We start from the raw sequence: 14,701 nt of genomic DNA, 5'->3' as shown, positions 1-14,701 counted from the left end.
AAGTGTGCTTGTGAAATGAATGGCTGTTGGGTAACAGCACCGCATATCTGCACAGCACTTTCCACTCATCAGGCACTTTTGCGTGCATTAGTCTCTCCATCCTCCCTGCAGCCCAATGTGGTGGGAGAGGCAGACAGTCTCACTCCCATTTTGTTGGGAGGACCCTGAGGTTAGCCTGACTAACAACTTGCCCACGTCGCCCAGTCACCTCAGTCCCTGCTTCCCAGCCCAGGAGCAGTCGTCACTTTGGGGTCAGGGTCACAGAGCGAAGGTGGTTGTGACTTGGGGCCAGCAGGCTGGGTGTGACTTTGCCTTAAAGTCCTGAGTTCCCAACACTCTAGTTGCTAGCGATGGAGTAGGGGTGAAGAGGGGAGAAAATAATGCTGTAGAAAGTGGATGGAGAGGACAGCACATGGATCTGGATTCCTGGTTCCTTTGAGATGCTCCGGGCTTGCTTCCCAACCGCTCTCTACACTCGGGCTCAGGGGTCCCCTCTACTTTTCCCTGGGCAAGCGTCTTAATCAGGGTTCTCCAGAGAAACAAAACCAATAGGATAGATTAAGGAATTGGCTCATGTGGTTTTAGAGGCTAACAAACCCCAAATCTGCAGGGTGGGCTGGCAGGCTGGAGACCCGGAAGGGCAGATGGTCCTGTTCAAGTTCAAGGATGCCTGCTGGAGAATTCTGTCTTATTCAAGGAAGGACGGGTCTTTTTGTTCTATCGATGTCATCACCTGATTAGACGAGGATCATCACATTATAGAGGGCAATCTGTTTTACTCAAAGCCCACTCATTTAAATGTTAATCTCATCTGCAAACACCCTCCCAGAAACGCCCAGTGTAAGATCTGACCAATTATCTGGGCACTGCGGCCCAGCCCAATTGACATATAAAATCAGCCATCACAGGAAAGGATAGCAGGAATCTGTGAGGGCCTTTTCAGGATGCAGACACAGGGAGACAAACGGCTGCGTCCCAAACACTATTCCAACTGTCCCTGCTCCCTTTACAATGAAACAGGAGTAAAATGGGAGGATGGGTGGATCGATAGGTAGAAAGATGGGCAAATGGAGAGGCAACTAGGTAGGGACAGGGAAGGACAGACACTAGAACTGGTAACTAGCTACTTTTGAGTCTGTATTGACTGAAATTTTCAAAAATGCAAAACTCGAGAATGACAGAGTAGAAAGATCCACTTATGTAACTTTTAAATTTCCATCTGAGGAAAATGATACTCAGAGAAGAACAGTGACATCGTCAAGGTGCCACGTGAGTCACTGCTAGGTTCTGTGGCCTCTCGATTGCTGTGACACAGGAGTGGGTACGTATAATGTACCCGCTGGGTCAGACGAGGCTAAACTGCCGGGAGACACCAACTCTGAAATCTCAGGCTTTCCACCTCCCGCGCTCATCGTGTGCTCACGCAGTGTGTCCGACTCAGGGTGGCTGAGCAGCTCTGTTCCACGTGCTGTCCTGACTCCTCAGCATGTGACCTCTGCGGCCCCTGAGGGAAGGAGAGAGTCTGCCTGTCAGGGCCAGTTTGCAGGGGCAGCTCTTCCATGCTCAGCTCAGAGCTGCACTTCCTGTCACTTCTGCTGTCAGCCACATGGCCCCCCACTGAGAAGAGGGCTGGAGATGTGGGATATTTAGTGAGAAATAAGTGTTTCAACCACAGGGTACTTTGCCACCTCTTTGTTGGGATCGCAGTGTTTCCTCCTTTTCTAAATCTTTGAGCTAAAGGATATCTCAGAACCCCAAGGATCTCCCTCGGGCTCTTGGAACCTCCAAGGGGTCTGAATTGCCCAGAAAGCCTGCACCTCACTTTGAAGTGGCGCATGTGTGCACGTGCGTACATGGGGCCCATTCCTTTCATCGTTTCCATCTACACAAATTAAGCCAAGGAGCAGGGTGTGCAGAAGTCCTGGGTCTCCCTCTGGCTGTACTTCCTCAACTCTTTGCTGCTGCTTTTGCCTAAAGCACAGCAGCATTTCCCCAGGGAAATGCCGTGAGTCTGAGCCCTCTCTCCGTTGCTCACTTATCATTGGGACATTGGCTTTTCGTCTTTTCAGGCTTTTAAATCATGTCCCTTCCAGATTAGAGCTTACTAATAAGTACTGATCAAGCATCAGGACAATTACAAGCACAAACTGCCACCAGACAGCTGGGCTTGAACCACGCGGTTCCCCAGAGGCATTAGTCACCAAAGCACACTTTTCCAGGGGCATTGGTTTTCTTTAAGTAAATCGAAATAAAGAGTTTTATTAAAATAGCCAAGAACAAGGAATTAAAAATATTAATTTACAATAGGACATGTAGTTGGAGTTAAGATTCAGAGACATACAAGCACTTAAGCATAAACCAGTATCTTCACTGTCGGCACTGTTGTTCTTTATTTAGTCTGATCACCCCGGTACTCCATAGGCTTGGGGAGAATTGAGTCTGAATCTTTCGCCGTCTCAGGTGTGTGCCCAATCTGCTCAGATTTGTCACCAGTCCTGCTCGGTAGCGCTTCTCCAGCCCTGATTGCCTCCGTTTAATTAAGAACCTCCTCCCGATTCCTTCCAACTTCTCAGAAGAAGGCTTTGGTTCTTCTGGGTTTGTCTCAGCCTTGCTGCCTCTTGGTCTGCGGAGAGAAAGAGTAAATAATGATAGGACGGTGTGATGTTTCCAGAAACTTGTGACTGCCTTTTGCTGAACGAGCAGGAGCAATTTCCTCACCTGATTCTATTTCTCAGCCTCAGCTCTTTGCTGAGTTTGTTATTACTAATCTCCATTGAAAGGTCCCTTGGCAGCCAGGTCCCTGATAAGGTTAGATTGTAAGCTGGCCTCTAATGTCGCCTGACTGCAAAGCCTGCTGTCTTGCAGGTACAAAGCAGGCCATCTCAGAACATGGTCTTCGATGTACTTTTAAGCAGAGGTGGCACAGAAACGCCGAGTGACTTCTGTCTGAGCACCCCTGTGTGCTCGATCCCAGGGGAAGCAAAAACGGAAAGGTGCAGAAGGAACTTTAGTCACTTTAGGGGGAGTCACTTTAGTCACATGGGGAGTCAGATAGGAAGCACCATGGTCCAAGTGTCACTGAGCTCATTGAGTTTCACTGGGTGAGGCAAACGTCCCTGGGCTCAGACCACCTATAAGCGGGGCCGTTTCCTACAGCTCATTCCAAGCTGCAGGCCTAGCTCTCCTGGCCGGAGTCAGGGCAGGTGTTGGTTTCTGTTCCCTCCCAGGTCACAAGTGCTCTTGCTCGTGGTGGAGATACAAAAACTGGGAGGAGAGTGTTGGAGTTTAGTAAAACCACATTGCTGAGCCGACACCCATCAGCAGATGTGGTGAGGAAGACCCGGACATCATGAAGGCTCCCCGCTGGGCTTTACTGCATTCTGGTGTGTGTGTGTGGGGTCTTTCTTGGGGGGAGTTCAGCCTGTCCAATCCCAGGTGTTTGGGAAGGAGTTAGAGAAGCCCTGGGTATGAATGGAGCTCTTCCCCTTAGTAAAGCTGAACCCAATTGGTTAATACAGTTACCCAATGCCGTTCCCATCAAAGGGTCCAAATTGTGTCTCAGCCCCATGGCCACAGCTGCACTGAGGGTGGGGGGAGCGTGAAAACTACTCGTGGGAGGTATGTAGATAGAAATTATTAGCTTGCTGAAAGCCAGGCTCACTGTGAAACTTTTACTTCATTATCTTATTTCTTAAGATGCACATCTTTTCCAGAGCAAGACGATCTCATCCTGTTTGGGCACAATCAGGAGAGAGAAGAATTCAACTGGGGGCAGGTCTTGGTGTCAAGAGGGGCTGTCTTCGGAAGATGACTTACTCCCCCACATTACACGTCACCTGGAGAGGAAAGAACCTGCCTCTCAGGCACCCACCCCACCCGACCCCTGGTCCCCCCACCCCCGCCCCCAGTGCCAGGGCAGGCAGATTTGTCTTTGGCCCAGGTTGTACCTGGGCTGCCTTTGCTTCCGGGAGGAGCTAGCTGAGCACCGTGCTGTGTACTTATCGTTATATTCTCTAGTTTTAGCCTCACCAGAATTCTATGAGGGAGGAAAGTATTTTTGCCCCCATTTTACAGTTGAGGACACTAAGGCACAGAAGGGGTGAGGATTTGCCTACAATCCAACAGCTAGGGGCTGACAGAGCAGAGTTCTCCCCATGTTCAATCTTAGTCTTCCAGCTATGGTGACCTGCCAAGGTTCTGACTCAGTCTGGTTCCATCTGTTGGCTTCCCAGTTGGGTAACTGGGGCTATTGAGAACCTTAGGCAGAGTTTAGAGGGTCTGAAGAATTGTGGGGAGGTGTCTTATCCTGCAAAATTGCTCAATAAACAGACAAAAACAGGAAACAAGCCATCTGCATCGTAGATTGTATTATTTGGCTCGGCCTGCCATATCAGAATAAATACAGACTGGGTGGCTTACATAACAGAAATGGATATTCTCACAATTCTGGAGGCTGGAAGTCTGAGATCAAGGTGCCAGCAGGGTAGGTGTCTGGCGAGAATCACAGACGGGTGCTTTTGCACTGCGTCCTCACATGGCTTGTACTCTGTAGGTGCACGTCCCTGGTGTCTCTTCCTCTTCTTGTAAGGACACAAGTCCTGTTGGATTAGGCTCCACCTTTATTACCTTATTTGACTTCAATTACTTCCTTAAAGGCCCTGTCTCCAAATACAGTCGCATTGGGGGTTGGGGCTTCAACCTCTGAATTTTGAGGGGAGACAATTCAGTCTCAACATAGATTATTCGAAGCTCTGTGTCCTTCCGACAGCAGCCCCCACAGCATGGGGCACAGTTTGCTGAGTTCCAGGTGTACCTTCTCTGCAAGACTTCGGGGCCAGAGGCTGCTCCTGGACGTCCTGTCAATGAGAGACCCCTGCTCCATTGAGAATTCAGTGAAGGCTTTTTACAGAACATTATTACAGATGCCTGCAGTGCTCTAAAACCCAGCATTTACATGGAATTCTCACTTCAGCTAAAGCTTTACATTTATCATCTCAGCACAAGGACTAAAGCCATAGAGCCCCGTCTGGTAAAAGTTTCTAGCAATATTACATTTTTCTTTAAGAGTCCTCATTGCTGTCTAAGGTTCCAGAGGGCTATGTGCTTCCCATGTGCAAGACTGATTCCTCGGATCCTGGAATAGTATTTCCAATGAAAGGAATGGCTTTGCAAGAAGCCATGCAAACCTTGGTAATGTAGCTCTACACACACACACACACACACACACACACACACACACACACAACACACACACTCACACCCCCTGATGTGTAGAGTTTGCCAATTTCCATGGTGTAAATATCCCACCATAATAGACTGCAAGCTAGCAATGGTTTAAAAGCTGGCTCACAGAGTTCCTGAATACTTCACACTTGGTTCTCATGCGCCAGTATGAGTCCATCCAGAAGACCACTGCTCATCCCGATCATGGTCACGGAAACCATTCAGTAGATTTTAACCTGGATCAGAGGTACAATCTGAGATCCTGATCAAAGTGAGGTTGACGGGCCCCTCTTGCACTCAATCCCACAGGCTCATATCCATTCTCAGCGTACTGTGCACCCTGAGCACAAATCCAAGTACCTCTAACATAGTTCTGTTAAACCTTCCTAACTTGAAAGAATCACCCATTTGCGGGAGATCAGCCATGCCACAGGCCATGGGAATTCTCATCGGGAATTGTCAAAAATTACAAGGAAAAGTAAAACATCAATCAAGAGCAAGTCAGGGTCAGATTAATGGCAGGTGCCAAAGCTGCCAAAGCATGTGGTGCTTTGTCTGGAACTGGACATTTCTTCATTGTCCATTCAACAAAGGCTGTGGGTGTCTCAACCAGCGTTTTCTTCCTGACCTACTACTGATGACAAGGTGGTCATGTTCTCCTTGGGCCCCAAGTGACTGCCTGCCCTTCATGTGTGTGAATATGACCAGGGAGCTTCCATCCCTCAAGGGGAATTGAGGAGCTCCATGGGGCAGGCCATTGAATGTTCCCAATTCCAAGTTCATGGCCAAGATGTGGCATTTCAGAGGGAAACAGAGATCTGGGAGTCGACCTTGGAGAAAACTGGGCTTTGAGGTAACATACTCCCCCAAATTAAATATAAGTGGAAATTGCAGCAAGCTTTGGCCCTGGAATGTGCTGGCTTCCAGAGGGATTGGTGTGGGGAGAGAGAGATGGGTCCCCCACTGCCTTCTGGGCAGTGTCCCCACTGCTCTATCAGGTCAGGCTTGGTGGGGAGGGAGGAAGATGCGGGGGGGGAGCAGAAGGAGGTGAAGTCCCCCCATGCCAGGCACGTTCTCCTCCTCTGTCCCTTCCTCTGTAGTTGCTCTCCACATTATTCCTGGGTTCCGCTGAGCCAACTGAAGTGGATGTGAGAATACTAATAAGCTGATTCGAGAGGAGAGTTTACCTCATGGGACCTTTGGGAAAAACCTCGGCTGGCACTTTGCTTGATAAGATAACAAGCTTCAGTGGAACGAACCCACTCCACTGCCATGTTCGTATTTTATAAGCTGAAGGTATCAATAATCACTCCTGTAAGTGGAGTCTGCCTTCCCTCCGGCAATAGAAAGACTAAATTATAAATGGTATCCTTGGGCCCTCCTCTCTTTCTAGAGCTTCTCTGAGCTCAGGGAGGGTGGGCTCAGGTGGCTTCACATGTCCACTTAATCTTGGGTCCCTGGCCAGTGTATGATGGCATTTGAAACATCAATAATGAATTATCCTTTCTCTTATACTCTTAGGATCTCTATTTATTCATGGGCCTATTTTAAGGAATAAGTGAAATTAAAATAATTACAATTGAATATCTACTATGTGCCAAATCCTGTGCTAAGTATTTTATAAATACTGTTTCCAAACCTAATAACAATATCATGAGATAGTAATCATAACTATCATTTTATAGATAAAGAAGGTGAGACCCAGAGAAGTTACAAATTGCCCAAGGTCAGTAACTGTTAAGATTCCAGCCTTGGTCTTTTTGACTCTAAAGTTCACATTTCCCCACTATGTTACTATGCTATGTAAAACTTTGTATCAGTCAGCACAAAATTAGGTTGTGCTGCAGTAATGAGCGACCCCAAAATCTCAGTGGCTTATAACAACCAAGTTTTCCTTCCTCCTCACATGTGATATGATATTCACATGCATCACAGTTGACTGGGGGCTCTGCTCCATAGTCCCCCCAAACTCGGGCTCGTGATGGAACAGCCACTGTGGTTGCCAGTCCCCGTGGTGGAGGGAGAGGGAACTCTGGAAGATCCAAAACTAGTGATTACATTCCCTGGTACTGAATTGACACACGTCGCTTCTATTGACAACTCACTGGCGAGAATATTACATGCATATTCCAAACCACAAAGGGGAGAAAGTAGGATCCCACTGGACAGCTGAGAACAGAAAGTACATGAAGAGTAGCATTCAAACCTTCCACAAGAGTCTGGCACAGGACTTGGCACCTAAGTGCTCAATCAACCCTATTTCCTGCCCCCTCCTCTTCTTCAACTATGAACAAATTATGGTGAAATAATATTTTTTGGACCAAGAGACAGACATAATGACAGGCCCCTCATTTTGTACCCTATTCAATACCTTCCTTCATTGGCTTGTGGCTGAATCATAGGAGGTTGGCAGCTGTTCCCATTTGGATCAGATAGTTCCAGGGTGTCTGTCAATCATCCTCAGATGCCATGTTGCAGCTGACATTCACACGCATGCCCATGACACCCTCCCATGGGCCTCCCCGGTAGGCTCAGGGTTACAGGCTATCCTGCCTGGCGGCTGAAACTCCACTCCTTCTTCTTCTGTACAGGGAGGCATATGGGAATGAAAGTGAGTGACAGGGCATTATAACAGGGATACACTGAATCTGTTCTAATTGATAAAAAGTTCATCAATCATTTGAAATCCTCAATAGCTTGTTATTGATAGTAAATTGCCTATGACACACCTTATAATTGCTCCCGACATGCAGCATGTCGGGACACTCCTGTGGAGGAACTGCTGTTTAAGATGATGCCAGAGCAGCCAGTTGTGAAATGAAGCATTGTGCCAGTGAACGGGTGGTTTTATCTACACTGTGCCAAAGAATTGATTGGGGAGAACATTTTGTCCACACTAACTGAACTGGCTAGTGGTCTCGGTGTTGTGTAGACCCAGCCTGGGTATTAAGACTGGGAGCATAGTCTCAGAATGTTAGACTGGAAAGAATCCCCAGAGACATTTTCCATACATTCCTGTCAAGTCACAGATGGGGAAACTAAGATACAGGCGGGTTAAACGATGGGCTCAGGGACACGCAACACAATGGTTAACTATTATTTTAGGAGAAGGGCCAATGCAGGCTTGTCTTTACCCGCAGCATTTTTAACATTTTCTGTAGCTATTTCAGAATCCAGATCCTCAACGGAAGGGCACTGCATACTTTCCAAAAGTAGACAAGAATTTGAGAAACATCCTATGGTGCAAGTGTTTGTTGCTTAAACTTGCTGCTGACTCACTTGCTGGCCACCAGCATGGTCGTGGCACCCCGTCACTTACATTGGCTCTTTTCCCCAACTGGCCCCGTCCTCCCGGCTGGGCTGGGAAAGCAGTGACGCCAGCCCTGCTCGTCCTCGTTGGCTCCGAGTGGGGCTCAGAGGTGAGGTCTCTGCTGGGACACCCTTGGCACACGGGAGGCCTCCCGTCCTCCAGCCAGAGGTGGGTCACCTGGGTCCATGAGGTCAGACTGCTCAGGGCCAAAAAGAGGTTGTGGAACAAGGAAGTCAAAGGTTTCAGGCTTCATCTTTTTGAGAAAGGACAAACAATCAACGCCTGTTAGCCATACTTAAGGTGTTTGGGGGGGAAAAACCGTCCCATCCAAAAATAGTCCTGGATCAGAGCCTTCCATATTCCCACTTGACTGTGAACTGTACTTTTTCATTCACTTTGGGTTATTGCCTCTAGAAACATTCTTAGTTTGATACAGGCAATTTTGTGGTGGTCCTTTTCACGTACCCCCCCTTTCTCAAGTCTACTTCAGAAGACAGGAAGTCTCCTTGCTTCAGGGCCTAGGAAGGAAGGAGCTCAGGGCAATTCTGCATGGTCCTGGGACAGGGTCAATGGCTGAGCTCTAGGTTGTCCACGGTCACTGCCTAGTCTCGGATTTTGGCCACTCTCCCAACCCTACAGGGCCAGATGCAGGAGGCAGCCCTTGGCGTGCACACAGAGCTCTTAGGCTCAGGGCCCAAAAGTCAGCCCTTTCCCCCAGATGGAGCACATGGGACGGCCCCTGCCACCCACCAGCACACCTTTTTCCTTCTCCTACCGGGTTAAGTGGCTTAGAGAAGGGTTTCGAGTTTGGTTGGGTAGGAGAGCTGAGAAGATGGAGCTGGGTGACATTATGAAACAATTCTTCCCCTAACCCACACTAGAGAAGAGAAGGGGAGGAAAGGGACGAAAGCATGAGAGGGATTCTGGGGCACACCGGCTACCTCCTGCTTTCCTGGTTTCGATGCACTGTTGAAAAGACATTGTAGAGAGGCTTGTGCTTTCCAGCCTTCCTTCTCGCTGGCTTTGGTAAAAGTTACAGGCATAGATATGGACGCAGAGGCAGACACACAACACACATACCACTCACCTATGACACACTGGTCATTCCTTCTTGGCCACTAGGTTCAGATTCTGGAAAACCTTACTGGTAGAAGAAATCATGGCTGAAGAATTTAAGGCTTTAAGGCAAAGTAGAGTTAGAAAGGTCAGGAATGAACTGGAAAAAACCCTCAGAACTGGTTTACATTCAGGAAAGAACACAACCCAAGAGCACACTGAATAAAGGATCTTTTAGTACGTATCATACCCACGCTGGTGGAAACGAGACCTGCTTCAGCCAAGCTGGTGAGCAAGCAGGCAATGTGTATGGAGCTGGAGATGCACTCTTTCAAGGACGGACAGCCCTGCTTCTTGGCTACAGGCTAGAGAAACACGTTCAGGGGTGTTCACTGCAGTCGTTTGTGACAGTGAAAAACTGGAAACAACTTAAACATCTTCGGTAGATGAATGGATGCATTGTGATCCATCTGTACAGTTTCATGTCATTTATCAGTTAAAGTGAATGGCCTGAATCTCTACCCTTCGACATCAGTAGACCTCAGAAACACTGTGAGGAGAAAACCAGCAAATTCCGGAGTAACCCCACTTACGTACATTCAGAAACACTCAAAGCACTGCTGGTATACTTTACGAGTAATTCATACGTGGTGAAGTAGGAACACATGTAGGAGAAGACTATCCATCCGTTTCAGGATAGCTGCTGCATTTTGGAGGGAAGAAAGGGGGTACAAAGGGTCTTCACCATGTCTGTAAGGTTTTATTTAAAAATAATCGTGATCTGAGAAAAATGTGGCACCATGTTAACATTTGCTATTTCTGGTGGTGGGTACAAAGCTTTCGCTATATTACTCCTTGTATGTTTCTGTATGTTGGAAATATTTCAAAATTGGACCAAGGAAAAGAACATTGCCATGGCATTTTGCACACATTTACGTGAGTAGTCACAGGTATGAAACTGATTTTCCACTTTCATCTTGTTCCTGAAAGAAACTTTTCAAGATTTCCCTTCCTTGTGGCTCCAATGACATGTTTGTAAATGTTCTTTTTTGTTGTTGAAGAAACATCATCGAAAGAAGCATTTTTCTAGCCAGTTAATCTGTGCCTTCCTGATCTCGTGACTCAGAGTAACTGACTTTGTCTCTCTCATCAAGATACCTGGAAGAACCAAACACCAAGCAGGTTTCACTCAACCCCTTGGCACCTCTTCCCAGCCCTTGGAGGGGACCGTCCAGAGGGCTCCCTGCCAAATGCCTGGCTGCCCCCGCTGCCCAGAGGGAAGGCCAGGCTCTGGTTTACTTTCTCTCTCCTTTCTTTCCCAAAGTTTCTTTGCACAACCCTACTTCTTGGCCACCCAAAAGTCTCCCATTCCTATCCCAACCCTTAGATGTCTTTCTTTCTTGTGCCTCCAACAGCGGTTCTTAAACTTGAGTGTGAATCAGAATCACCTGGAAAGCTTATCAAAACACATTGCAGGGCCCCACCTCTAGAGCTGCTGATTCAAGAGGTCTAGATGGGGCCTGGTGATGAGCTGGAATCCATTCTCCAAAAGAAAAATAAGCACAGATTTGTAGTGTCCTAGAAGGAGGGTGGAGTCGGGAAGGGATTCCTGGATGGTGAGATGACCCTGCAACCTTGACCTTAAAAATCCCACTTCCTTAAGGGCCCCAGATGGAGACTTCTTGCTCCAACAACAAAGGTAACTTTCCATCCTGGGGACTAGCATGGGCTGTGCTGTAGAGAACACAAGCCAGCGTCCACCCTGACGTGGTGTGCTCGCCCCTCTACTGAAAGCCCCCGTCCACAGACTATCAACCATGCTGCTCCCACCTTCTGCTCCTACCTCCCACCTTCCCAGCCCCAGGCCCTGCATCTGAGGAGCACAGCTCAGCAGGATGGGTACCACACTAACACCTGGGTCTCTCCAAGGAAAGAACCACATCTGAGGGCATCCCTGGAAGATCAAGGCATAGATGCTGGAAAAGAAAGAAGGGAAGGAAATGGGAAAGGAGAAATGAGAGAAGGAAAGGCTAGAAAGCAAGGGTGGAAGGGAAGAATGTGTGGAACAGAGAGGTAGGGCTCAGCAACTTCCAGGGGACTTAGGCTACCCTCCAGATTAGGCAAAAATGAAAGTACCCGATGACAACTGTCTATTTCTCTATGAGTGACATAACAGCTCTCTTCTGAGAGTGCTTTGGTCTCCACTGTCACTTCCCCAGGCCCAGCCCAGATGAGACCACCTGTGGGAAGGACAGAGAAGGCTCTGTGGGCTCTGCTGGGATGGGAAAGACCATCTCCCGGGAAGAGGCAGGAGTCATTTGCAGCAGCGTGGCCATACACACCTGTGATATTATCAAGTGGGTATACAGAATGGTATGTCATACAGACTATCATAACTCCAGGGGTGTTTGACATTTCTATTCAAATTGTACTTTGGGGAAACCTATAGCTTTCACTGCTGGTAATTTCTCCGATTCCTTCCTCTCAGAGCCTGGTGTTCCCATCTCAGCCTGCCCTGCCCCCCTGCCTGGCAGGCCCACACCTTCCCTGCACCCTCACAGCTCCGGCCCTCAAGCAGAGCTGCTGGGGCCAGTCCTCACTAGCCTGGGAGGTTGGCCTGGGGGGAGGGGAGCAGATGGCAGCTGGGAGAAGGAATCCAGCACATTCCACTCATGGCGCACATGCAGAATCCCAGGGAAGGAAGGAAACTGGTACAAGGACACTGCATCGGCTTGGCCCAGCGTGGAGCAGAACACCTTGCTTAGGTGCTGCTGGGGGACGTCAGGGTGCTGGAGAGACTCCCCACTTTGCCGTGCACTCTCCCCCTCTCTCCCCTTCCCTTCTAGGCTTCTCTTCACGCTGTTTGTGCCACCTGCCCCTCTCCCAAATAGCCCTCACTCCTCCAACGTGCTGTGCCCCCCTCCCTCTTTCCCCTTACTCCTGGGGCCTTGTTGACTTGCTTCAACCCTCAGTGCTGACCACAGGAGCTTGGTCTCTCAGCACACCTCCAGTCTGTTTGGGTGGGTCAGGTAGGGAGCGTGGCTGGATTCAGGCAGATGACTCATTGCCTAATGGACACACACACAAATGCAGAAAGACACAGCCACACAGAGGCAAGCAAGCAGATCCCTCCCCAGAGCCGACACCCTAAGACTTGGAGTTGAGGCCTTTCTTTCTGTAGTGATGACCACCCCTTGTACAGACCGTGACTATTCTCCATGCTCCTGCAAGGCCAGCATTCTCATCCCACTTTACAGATGGGGACACTGAAGTGCAGAGGGAAGGCCGTTCCTGAGGTCACACAATCCAGGGAGGACATGAGATTTGAATCTAGATCTGATTGCTTCTAAAGTGCAGGCTCTTTCCATTAACATCGGGAACAGGAGCCTTTTCTGAGTCATGCCCTCTCCCCGGCCCCCTTTCCTTTCCTGAGAATAGGTCCCTTGGATTTGAACCACTTCAGGGACTCAAGTGAAGGACTAGGGGAAGTTAAATGCCTGGGACATGGACCCAGAGCCTACTCTGAAAGGGGACCTAGACCCAGGAGAGCGGGCTGGGAGGCAGACACCCTCACTGGGGGAAACTGCCCTCTAGCAACATTTCCCTCCCATTTCTCGCCCTTGAGCTCTCTCTAGCGCCTCACCACCATTCCTTTCAGGCTCTGCGCCCCTCAGGACTGTCCCTCACAGAAACTCTGGTTCCGGTAGGAAGCTCTGCAGGCTTTGCCCTCCTAAAACAGTGCAGCACACAATTGTCTCGGCACTCGGGGAGTGACCTGTGAATGGAGCGCTTTAGAGGTTGTGGGGTGCACTACCCCACTATGACCACACGATGCCACCCTCGAGCTGCATGCACATACCCCACCCCGACGCGGTCGAGCGCGCAGGTGGCCTAGCAAGACCAGCTTTGTAGCTGGGTGGTCGGGAGGTCAGGGTAGCCGCAGGGGAAGGAGCTCCTGCAGAGTTGGTCAGCCCTTCAGCCTTTGTCACCATCCTGCCTCTCCCATTGATGTCTGTCTGCGTCCAGGTGGGGGCTTCATTTACTTCAGACATCTACAGTAATTGCTCCCAGCCGTCTTTCCTGAACCCCCACAGTGAACCCCACCCCACTCAGGATCCCTCAGGATCCTTTGAAATCCTTGTGGGCCACACACCAGCACCAGCGGCTTCTGCAGGGGCCTTGTTTCTTGCAGGCCGTGGCGCTGGTGTAGCTTGTAACAGGTAACAGGCTTGGGGAGGCTGGACACCACGCCCCCATCTTGGGCAGCTCAGGCGCAGCAGCCATCCAGGGCCAGAAAAGGAGGGGCGCTGGAGCCTGGCCTATCCTGGGAGGAGAGCAGGAGGCGCTCTCAGTGGTAGAAAAGGAGAGGGAGACCTGCGTGGCCATCCCTGCCCTGCTGTGGCCTCGCTGTAGTTCCAGAAGCCAATTCCAGGCCTGTCCTGGGTATGTATTCACCTGGGCAGGGGAAGGCAAGATGCCTGGAGTGACAATCCCGCCAGGAGGGCTTCCGGGTGGGAAAGGCAATTCCCCAAAAGGAGCCCAGAGGGAGCCCGTCTACAGCTAGAGGACAGGAAGCTGGAAGCCAAGCCACCAACACAACGCCCAGCACGTCTTTAATTGAGCCACTCCTGTTTTCTTCTCACCTTGTGGACTCTCCCACTAGACACTGCGCACCAGTAAATGATTAAAAGGCACAGAGCGGTACAGTGCTTGCCCTAAAGGCGCTCAGCAACTCTAAGGGAAAGTCAGGTTGATGGCTCCACTCCTTGCCCGTGGGTGTGGTGTGTGACTCACCTGGAGCCCTCGGGGTGACTCTCCTGTAGAGCAGGCCTCCCGCAGATACTTTTTGGGGTAAGGGCTTCCTGACTACTGTTGAGAGGAACAGCAAGCCCAGACCGCAAAAAGATCCAAAGGAGACAGCAGCCCTCCTTGGGCAGGAGGGAGGGTGCACCCCTTCAGGGCTGGCTTCCAGGGCCTGGGGACACGGGAGGGGAGGAGGGAGCCCAGAGCCCCAGGAAGCAGGCAGGCTGCAGGAATCTAGTGTAACCACTTTCTCCACCCATCACACCGAAATTCTTACCCGGTTCTTTTTGGTCCGTTTTGGAGGGCAGG

General features: G+C 49.8%; 1 long non-coding RNA gene across 1 annotated transcript; it reads right to left on the bottom strand.

The window, feature by feature from the left end:
* Positions 1-2,242: 2,242 nt before the first annotated feature.
* LOC308492759 lies at positions 2,243-14,366 on the bottom strand. The gene is made up of 3 exons (XR_013992568.1): positions 8,543-14,366; positions 7,595-7,806; positions 2,243-4,856 (listed from the first exon to the last, which is right to left on the bottom strand). It is a non-coding gene; the product is annotated as an uncharacterized lncRNA (long non-coding RNA).
* Positions 14,367-14,701: the final 335 nt, after the last annotated feature.

This window comes from Rhinolophus hipposideros (assembly GCF_964194185.1).
Source record: "Rhinolophus hipposideros genome assembly, chromosome: 25".
In the NCBI taxonomy this organism is placed as follows: Eukaryota; Metazoa; Chordata; class Mammalia; order Chiroptera; family Rhinolophidae; genus Rhinolophus; species Rhinolophus hipposideros.
The sequence above is the reverse complement of the archived record's forward strand: the minus strand, read 5'-3'. Positions and strand labels throughout refer to the sequence as shown.